The sequence below is a fragment of the Petaurus breviceps genome, unplaced genomic scaffold, assembly GCF_028583685.1.
Source record: "Petaurus breviceps papuanus isolate PSGF00001 unplaced genomic scaffold, PetGlider_PUasm1.0 90535, whole genome shotgun sequence".
NCBI classification, from domain to species: Eukaryota; Metazoa; Chordata; class Mammalia; order Diprotodontia; family Petauridae; genus Petaurus; species Petaurus breviceps.
The window spans coordinates 3336133-3347332 of record NW_027187270.1 but is presented as its reverse complement, the minus strand read 5'-3'; positions in this window follow the sequence as shown (position 1 = coordinate 3347332).

Here is an 11200-nt window from a genome sequence, read left to right as displayed (position 1 = left end):
ATGGCAGACAATGTAGAAATGAAATCAGAAAAAACAAATCCAGAAAATAACTGAACAAGGAAGATATTTGGAAACTGCACAGCAAGACAATTGAGGAACAAGCAACCTCAGAATGACTGGGCTCCCATAAAACATTAAAGAGTCTACTTATGTATTTACAAGTAACTGTTCTGCTCAAGAAAAACAAATGACACTGGAAATAGGAAGAATCTACATAATTAAAGAAAAGCAGAAAACTCAACTCTCCTAGGCACATTAATCTCCAAACTTCACTTTAAGCCAGCAGAAGGCAGATACCAGTTATCAAAACGCATCAATTAAGCAATCACTAGTTTTTTCTAAAAGAACCAGAAATTGAACAGAAAAGTATACAATATATAAAACTGAAAACCATGGGCTTAAAACCATTTTATGATTTAAGATTAAATTTCCAAGAAATTCTAAGTCAACAGTCTAAAGGAAAGAGATGGACATTTAAGAAGGAAAGCAATTCTAAGGAATTTTGGATATGTATTTCAACAGCTTTCACCAGAGCAGAAGTCTTCAAAGCTTAAGTAGCAAGTACTAAGAATACTTATTCTGAAACCAAGATTAACTACTCAATCGGTTATAAAACTAGTGTGTTTCCTAAATTACTGCATATTACAAAAGGGAGCCCTGTGTCCCAGATAAAAAAGGAGGGAAGGAAAAAGGGGAGAAGGGAGAAAGCATAGCAATCCCCAAAGTGAGGCTAAAATATCTTCACATGAATAATAGCATAATAGAGGAATCTTGTTAAGTACTGTTTTGTTGCTTGGTTTAATAACAGAAATAAGAGAAGTTGATATTCCTTTCTAACAAACAAATAATATTACTATCAAAAGAATGACAGAAGTCAAATTTAACTATGATATTTAATATAAATATATAGAACTCTCTGCTAAAAAGAAAATGGGCTACAAAATGGATAAAAAGGAGAATTCAACAATGCCTGATCTATAAGAAGCACACTTAGTATAGATTTGCAAAACCTAAGTTCGATCAAAAAAATTTTTTTGACGGGGGAAGGCAAAGCAATTGGGGTTAAGTGACTTGCCCAAGGGCACACAGCTAGTGTGTGTGTCAACTGTCTGCGGCCACATTTGAACTCAGGTCCTTCTGACTCCAGGACTGGTGCTCTATTCAATGCGCCATCTAACTGCCCCAAGTTCAATCAAATTTTGTAATGCTATGTCTAAGTCAAGAAAAACAAGATTGATGACTCCCAACAAAGTTGAATTCAAACCAGAAAGCATTAAAAGAGACAAATAAGGAAATTATATTATGCCTAAAATTATTCAAAATTAGAAAATATCAATTTTAAATATGTATGACTAAATATAATACTTTTGGAAAGACTTACAGTCTTGTAATAAGTAGTAAGAAAAAGCATTAGAAGATTTCAATACCTTAGTATCAGAATTTGATAAATCAAATCAGAAGATAAATAAGATGATAGAGCTGAACAGTAGATTTTAATAGTTTTACAAAGAAAATTTAATGGGAAGAGTTAAGAATTACTAATAAGATGAAACATGAAAGTAAATTTTCAAAGGCAAAAATTATATGTTATATTTATTGCCCATAATGCATTGAATCAACCTCTTCATTAAATAAATTCAGGGTGAAAGAGGAAGTTATAAAACAGATACCTCCAAAGCTGTGGACAACATTCTACAATCTATGGGATATTGTCAAGTCAATGTTCAGATACAATTTCTTAATATATATATGTGTATGTGTGTGTGTGTGTATAGAGAGAAAGAGAATGAAAGCATTTAGAAAAAGAAGAAAGCAACATACCAAAGGAAAAGAGAAATCATCAAAATTAGAACAGAGATTAATAAAATGCAAAATGATATAAAAATTATATAAGTAAAATGATAAAACCAAAGGCTTTTTCTTTAAAAAATTATCAAAACTGATAAACAATAATTGAGAATTTTTAAAAAAGAAACAAGAACCTAAAATTATCAAAAGCAGATATGTGAAAGGGAAGATGACAACAAATGCAAAAGAAATTAAGAAACTTATCAGAGACTACCATGTATAGCTTTATCCTGCTAAATCCTTTCATCAGCCATGAAGAAAAATGGATGAATGTCTACAAAAGTATAAAATGTCTAATCTGACAAAACAGAAAAAATAATCTAAACAAACTGCTTTTGGAAAGAGAAATTAAGTAGACTATTAAGGAGCTATATTTCCCCATTTCCCCAAAAGACAACAGTCCCAAACCCAAGTCACAGTAAATCCTCCCACACCTTCAAAAACCCAATTACCCCCATATTACATAGACTACTTCTAATTAAAAAGACTACATGCCACCTAGTTCTTTTTATGAGGCATTTATGGTTTTGGTCCTCAAATCTGGCAAAAATAAGGCTAAAAAAGAAAATTAACGTCCAAAATCATTAATGAATGATGCATAAATATTAAATAAAATACTGGCAAATAGAATGCATCAATATATTTCTCCCCTACCCAGCTAAAATTATTTATTATGACCAAGTGGGATACCTGGAATACAAGATAGGTTTAATATAAAAAAAAAAAACAATCTAAATCATACCAACCAAAAATTTAAAAGTGAAACAATACCAACAAATTTGACAAAATGTAGCAATAATTTAAAACATTTTAAAATATAGTTATCAAAGGAACAATATGAAAAAATAAAAGGGATAATAAGTGGAAAAAAGGTTAAAATAATCTCTATTTACCACTGACATAATTATGTATCTAAAAAATTCAAGAGACTATACAAAAAAAAAATTAGGTAATAAGTAACTGTAGCAAGTTAGCAGGCTATAGAATAAACCTATAAAAATGATTTGCATTTTTATATCACCAATAAAAATGAGGAAAAGGTAATAGGAAAATAAACATCATTTATAATGCTAAAATATATCAAATATTTGGTAACAGACTTACCAAAACACAAGAGACCTTTTCGGAGTTAGACCTGAAACTATTTTAACTTAAATCAGGTATCAACTGCAAATGGTTAGAGGTAAAGCTAATATAAACATCACTATTTCCCAAACTAATTCATAGATTTAATTCAATACCCATCAAAATACTTATAAGCTACTTTATAAAATTAGATAACCCATTAAAAACCTGTTACAGAAACTCAAGCAAGAATATTATGAGAAAGTACAGGGACTGAGATGGGACTTGCCCTATCAGATTTCAAATAATCAAAACTGCTATTTGATCAAAAAAGATCAATGGAAAAAAATAGAAAATTCAGAAAGAGAATCTAGCACACAAAAGATAAGTGCTTAATACACCCAAAAGAAAAAAAGGAATCATCGATGAAAAATTCTTCAGAAATTTGGATAGCAACATAGAAAAAAAATAAATTTTGCGGCATATCTCACACCATATGCTAAAGTAAACTTCATCTGAATCAATGATCTAATGATCCTTAGGTCATAATAGATAGAAATAAAAGAGTCATAGATTTACCTCAATTGTAGAAAAGACAAAAATTTTTTGTCTATCAAATGGTGGAGAAAACTGACAAGTCTTAATTATACAAAAATAAGACAACTACTATCCCAATGGAGGAAACAATTTCTCCATTAATAACCACTTGAAAAGTTGTTCAACTCTCCAAAAGTCAGAGAAATAACAAATGAAATAACTTAAGACATTCCCTTATAACCAATTTAACTGGAAAAAAAAGGCCCCAAACCATCAAAATCCATGTTGGTAGGGCTGTGAGGAAAAAGGCACTCTATTTCATTACTAGATCTGAGGTAATTGATCTGGCAATAAATACACAGTAAGCATTACAAAATCAGCCATACCCCTTCAATCAAATGATCCCAGTGTTGGGAACATATCCAAAAGATGCTATTTAAAGGAAAAACAAGCTAGCAATACAAATATATTCATAATTCTCATTTGTTACAGTGAAAAAGTGGAACTACTTACATGTCCAACGACCAGGAAACAGATGAATAAACTGTAGTATAGCAACGTAATGGACTATGACTGCACTGTAAAAAATAACAGTTATGAAGAATAAAAACAAATATTGACAGACTCCTACAACTGGATAAAAAAGCAAGGATAGCAGAATTAAGAGAATAATACAGACAATGACAACTGCTGTATTAAAAAATGACAACAAAACTAAATATACAGCCAGAAAATAAACTGGAAGGGGATACAGAAAATTACTATTTTTCAATAAAAATGTAACTAGGTCCTATCTTATGGATTTATCAAGGCATATAATTTCACATTCTGTTTTTCTTGAGAATGCTAGTTTTTAAAAAAAAAAATTTTAAGCAAATAAATAAAAAGGAAAGTACCAATGCTCACTGTCCCCCACAAAAAGAAATCAATTCACCTAAACTGAGGGACAGAATCCTCAATGAAGAACAGCTTTTCAGACAATTCAATGAATATTTACTCAACACTTAACTAGGGAGGGGAATGATACCCTAGCATGAATTTATTCATTCAACAAGCCTATTATATACCCAGCACTGTGCAAGCTACTGGAGACACAAAAACAAAAACAAAACTGTCCCTGTCCTCAGGAGGTTTACATTCCATTGGAGGAAAAAAAAGCCCATACATAGAACATTAAACACAAAATACAAAGAAAGTAATTTTCTATAGGGGTAGGATTCCTGTAGGAGTTGGCTACTGAGCTCAGCTTTGAAAGAAGCTAGGGGTTCTTTGAGGAAGGAGCATGGAGATAAAGCAGACTCATGTGCAAGGAAAAGCAAGCCAACTATTTAGCTGGCACATAGTTTACAAAGGAGAGTAATGTGCAACAAGACTGGAAAAGCAGGCTGGATCCAAACTGTGACATGGTCAATCCTCTGCTTTCAGAAGATCACTTTAGCAGCTAATTGGAGTTTAGACTGTATCAGGGAGAGACTGGAGGCAGGCAGACCCATCAGCAGGCTATTAAAATAGTCCAGATGTAACGAGGCAGCTAGGTAGTGCAGCGGATAGAGCACAGGGTCTGGAGTCAGAAAGATTCATCTTCATGAATTCAAATCTGGCCTCAACAGTAATAGATAAGTTAAGAAGGGAAGGTTGAAGGGATGGCTAGGTGGCGCAGTGAATAGAGCACAAGCCCTGGAGTCGGGAGGACCTGAGTTTAAATCCAGCCTCAGACACAAAAACTAGCCATGTGACCTCGGGCAAGTCACTTACCCCCAATTGCCCTCCAATAAAAAGCAAAAAAAAAAAAGAAGGGAAGGTTGGGGGAATAGAGATGTCTATAGGTCATCCAGTCTGAGATGTTCAAAAGGTTGTTGGAGAGGCAAGTTTAGAGTTAAGGAGAGAAGATAAGGACAGATAAATATATCTGAGAATAATCTGCATAGACAAGATAGTTGAATCCACAGGAGGAGCTGAGATCACTAAGCAAAATAGTTTAGAGGGAGAAGAGTTCGCAAGATAAAGCCTTGGGGTTTATTACATCCAGCAAGGACTGAAAAGACTATCTAGTCAGTTAAGAGTAGAATGAAGTTAGAACAGTTTCTTGAAAACCTAGAGAGAAGAAATAATCAAGAAGAAGACAGTCAAAGTCTACAAGTTTCAAGAAGGATGAGGACTGAGAAAGAGGGCATTACATTTGGCACTTAAAGATAACTGGTTAAAAAAAAAAAAGACAATTGGTAACTGTGAGAAAAGTAGTTTCAGTTGAATGATGATGTTAGAAGCCAGACTGCAGAAAGTTAAGAGTGAGAAGTGAAGGTACCACTCATAGACTGCTTTCAAGGAGTTCAGGCACAAAAGAGAGATAGCTAGCAAGGATGGATGGATTGCTCAAGTAAGGGTTTTTTTTAAGGATGGGGGTGACAAGGGTTTGTTTGTAGCCATCAGGGAAGCACTCAGTAAACAAGGAAAGACTGAATTTTAGTGAGTGAGGATAACTGAAGGAGAGGTTTGCTGGAAAAGATAGCATAGGATGAGACCAAAGGGGGAATGTAAAGGGGATCTACCTTGGCAAGGAGAGGGTCCATCTCTTCATGTGAGACAGGGTGAAGAGTAAATAGTGAAGGAAGGCCTGTGTGTGGGTGACACCATTTGGAGGGGAGGGGAGAAGGAGCTCTCAGTGAATGGCCTCAAGTTTTTCAATGAAATATGAGGCAAGATTCTCAGTTAAAAGACTTAAAGGAGGGGGAACTATGAAAGGATTGAGGAAAAATGAAAAGGTTTAGAAAAGCCACTGTAGTGAGGGGAATAGTGACTCCATTAGGGAGGTGCAAGAGGACTGCTCTGTCACAGCGAGGGCTCAGTTGAAATTACGTAATGTAAATCTTTAGTAGATCCAGTCATCACAGTTGTGATTTTCTCTAGCTTCTTTCAGGAACACATAAATAGGAGCAAAGCCAAAGGATGATGGAAGTAATCTGAGACTGAGGATTGGCAAGGCAAGACTGGTAACAGGAAAAAAGGGGCAAGGATGAAAAGTAGAAGGTAGTGTAGAGTTGAACTGGTCAAGAGCTGGAAGGTAGGAAAGGGTAGCTAGGGTAAGAGCAATGAGTAAAAGCCTAGGAAAGAACTGAGGGGTAGAGGGATTGGTGGTCACAAGGAAGATAAAGAACAAAGGGAAAGATGAAATGACAACAGATTATGATCAAATAAAGGAATTTCAGAGTTCATTAATATGGAAGTGGAACACTTATGGATGATGGAAAAAAATCAAGGGTATGACTTGATTTTATTATGTGTATGTATGTATTATTATTATGTGTAACTGAGGTAGGATGAAGAAGTAGGTTATGAGGAATGAGTAAACCGAGGAACTGGGAAGTTATGGTATTTGAGGCCATATCAGTATGTTGAAGGCCCCAATTATAAAAGCAGGAGATGGAGAGGAGAGAAAAACTGAACCAGGCACAGAATTAATTGAGGAAGTAAGGAGTCCTGGAAGTTGGTAAGCTAAATCTCCCTAAAATAAAATGTTGGCCTGTACCATAAGGTTTAATTCAAGTCTTCCATGCATAACAAAACAAAAAACCTACTTCATCCTCCCAAATCCATTTATAGTAATACCCAAGTAATAAAATAGATGCATTCCATTTAGATATTTGACATGAGAAACATGATTCCCAGAAGCAGAATTCAAAGTCTGAGAATATGGGATGTCAGGGAAAGTTAAAGTTGCATGATAAGGGACCACAATATTAATGCCATTTAAACCTAAGATGCAGCATGACAAAATCTTTGGTGACAATATCCCCAAAGTTCAGAAGGGATATTTACTTAGTAAAATACAAGTGAGCTTTAAAAGGACTGTCTTCCCCCCACCCACCCAGCACAAACGCACACTTAATAATAAGGAAAAGTTTAATTAACATGGATGCAATTCTAATTCTTATTTTCTATTGGAAAAGTAAGTAGATTGAAGCATACTCAATTACCTAAATGCTCTCTCTGGATAAATACTGGTCCTTTTATCTAGCATAGTACTTTGTACACAGCAGGAGCTTAATAAGTAAGTGTTCGAAGAAATGAACTGGATAAACATGAGATTCCAGTCTGAAGACCCTTTAACAGCTACAACTACCAAAATAAAAAGTTCTAAAAAGCTTTCAAAATAATTTCAGTTTTTCAAACTGATGTAACAAACTACAATGATTGTGTTCCCAGCACAGGGATGGAGATTAGTGGAGGGGGGAGAACATCTTATTTTGAGACTATTAAGACTAAGTAAACTCCTTAGGATAGGGACCAATTGACTTTTGTATTTATATCCCCAGCTCCTATGCATGGCACATGATAGATTTTTTTTTTTTATGGTAGATTCTTAATCAATGTTGATTGATACTTTAGGACCACAAAATTTACCTTTTATGTGCCCCATAAGCTGTCAGTAATGGTTTACTACTCATATCACATTCAGCTTTTTAGAGGGCAACAAGCTCACTATACAAAATATGCACAACTAAGTAAATTATAGTTACACATTGTAATTAGAGTCCAATTTTGTCCACCATAAGGAATTGTTTTATTTAAGGATTCTTCAGGCCAGTCCCTGGAACTCAGCCCTACATAGACCAATTACGAGGCAAAGTTAAGATCTTAAAGGGGCTTGAGTGTAATTATCCAATTCTACTAGATTTTCCAAGGTGGGGACAAAGGCTAATCTTTTCATAAAGAAGCTTTGTTTGATTATTTAAGGCAAATGCCTTTTAATAGTATTACCTCCACAAAGATACCTGGCAACTAAATTTTATGTAGAGGTATTACTATTTACAGGTATCTTCTCCTCAACTTATATGAAATATTTGCTGTGTGACCTTATACAAAACTATAACCTTTCTGAATCTGCTTCTTTACTCATAAAAACAAAGGATTCGGGAAAGATGAACGTTAGGCTCCCTTCCAACTCTAAAGTTCTCTGAATATCTGATCTGGACATATATAATTACTACTGTCCCAAACTAGATCATAAATACTGGACACCATCTACTTCTTTTGTAGCTCTATATAGTAAGTAAAATTGTATTTGTTAATAAATTTCAAAATCATATTTATATAGCACTTTACTATTTATAAAGACATAGCAAAATACAAACTTACCAAAGAGATATATTAGCTGAGTCTTTGCCGTACAAAAGACTGGACACAGAGGACCAACCAAATGAATGAAACCCCAGGTTCCCCTAAATAGTGGAAATACAAAGGCTGCAATTTATCATTCAAAAATTACCTTATTGAGCAAGGAAAGAAGAATAAAGGCAGACTTTGGGTAGGGAGCCCTATCACGGAGGCCACAGCGCTTAATGGGAGAATGATGAAGGGCATACAACAATAGTCATAGCTCATATTAATACAGCCCTCTAAAGTTTCCGATTTAATTTTTCAAAACTTTCCAAAGCATTATTCTCCCCACTTTACAGGTGGGAAAATGAGGCTAAGAGATATATTAGGTGACTTACCCCAAACCAGGCAGAGAGAATGCGTAAAGATGGATAAACTCTAAACTCTTAATCTTGACCTTCGGGGCCCTGCCCAGATCGGGCCTCGATATTCTTTTGCAGCCTTACCTTCATGCCAGGAAGCACCGCTCCCGCCAAACTGGTGCTCTCATGGCAGTAAGGGCGGGGTCTTGAATCGTGGTGCGGGAGGGAGGCTGGGGAAGTGGAGGCAGAGGGCAGGCAAGGGCGAGGGAAGCCCGCGCACAGGGTGGGGGGAGGGGATGCCGCATGGCGTGGGCCAGGGGCGACCAGCGGGGGTGGGGCGGGGGGAGGGGGGCGGAGAGCCAAGGGAACAGATCAAAGATTCCCGTGGGCTCTGGGGATGGGGGAGCGAGCCAGAGAAGAAGGGGAAATGTGCCTGGGAGGATGGGGAGAGGCAGATCTTGCACCCCAAAACCGACTCACCTGGGGCGGGAAAGGACAATGGCACCTGGGCTGAGGCTGGGCGAGGCGCGGACTACTGAGTCCTCCGTCGCGCCCCTCTCTCTCCCTCCGAGGACACTTCCGGCTCCGCTCTAGGACGCTCCGGAGGACTCCCTTTCTCGTTGGTCGAGCCCACCAGCTGCAGGGGAGGAGGAGGGGCCCTGGAAGAGAAAGGAGCTTGTTGGGAGGGGGGAGGAAGACCTCACTCCCAAAATGAAGGGGGAGGGGGAATGGTGTGAAGAAGAAGGGGGCAAGCAGACAGAGACTCTGGATAGTGATTGGGGCGGTAGTAGAGGCTCAAAGCTCTAGAGCTGGATGGGGCCTTGGAGATGATCTAGTCTAGCCCCCTCCCTTTACAGATGGGAAAACTGAAGCCAAGGAAGGTTATGTGACTTGCCTTAGGTCAGACCTTTTAGTGAGTAGCTAAGCTGTTATTCCAACCTAAATTCTTTGATTCCAGATCCAAGGTTCTTTCCACTGTACCACTCTATGGTTCACAATCTCTACATCTCCAGTTTCCAAGGAACTGTAACCAAGGATACCAGATTGGGGAGACTGTTTTGAGGTGGAGGGAAGAAACTATGAAGGAATCACCAGATCATAGGATCATAGATTTAGAGCCGGAAGAGACTCAGTAGTTCATAGTCTAACCCTCTTATTTTCTAGAGGAGGAAACTGAGGCCTACGGCATGGAAGGGACTCAGCCAAGGTGACATAGATAAGTTCATGGTGGATGCATTCCATCTTCTCTATAAAGGAAGATATCTCTCCTTGAAGAAAAAGGATGTCTTTGGATGCCTCAGGTCTGACTTACTGGGAGACCAACCTGAGAGACATCTCTCTTCACTACCTAGCACCCTTCCTAATAAACATGAGATCTTTGGAAGAGTGTTGAGTCAACCCACCCTAGCCCCAGTCAGAATCAATCCTCAAAAATTCAAGGAAAAGGAGATGTGTCACAAAATTCTAGAATCTTACAAGGGGACCCTAGAGATGTAGTCACAATCTCCTCCTAAATGCAGGAATCCCAAGCATAGCATTCCTAGCAATTCCAGCTCCTCCAGATCCCACCACAGATCTCATGAAACAACTGCCCTTGTCTGATGGTACTGAAGCCAGAAAAGGCTTTGTCAAGGCTGGATGCCAAATCCAGGCCTCATCCTAAGAGAACTGGGGCCTTCACCTGCTCAACATGCTCTTTCAACTTTCTTCCAATAATTCTAGAAGAAAGAGAAGTTAAGTTGTGGTGAGAAGAGAAGAAAGCAATTGTGCTGAAGGAAATATGAACTAGAATCCATTTATGGAACTAGCCATGGGGAGAGGATCAGGAAAAAAGTTGCTGAGGCCCCTGTGAAGATGTTCAAATTCTCATTACTCAGGGAGCCAGGCAGCTAAGAGTCTCAAATAGTACACCTTCCTGGCGGAAAAAAACAACCACCAACTCCTGACTGCCTGAAATTTTCCAGTTAGTCACTCTATGCCTGTAATTCCACAAAGCTCAAAATTCCCCAGAGGCTTCCGTTAGTCAGATTATACCATTTTTACACACCACAGTGAGAGAATGGGTATTTTCAAAGGGGGAGAGTAGGAGGGAAAGGTATTTTGGAGTCTAGAGAAAACTTTGAGGTGGGGATATGGCAGCCTGAGTGGTGCCATTGTGGGGGCCTTTGAACACTAGACACTTGGCAAGGAGGAAAAAGGAGACGCCAGGAGGCTTGGGAAAGAGGAAAAAAGGGAAGGATATGGCGCTAATATTTACAAACACCCGCCTGTTGCATCCTCCAGAGACCAGT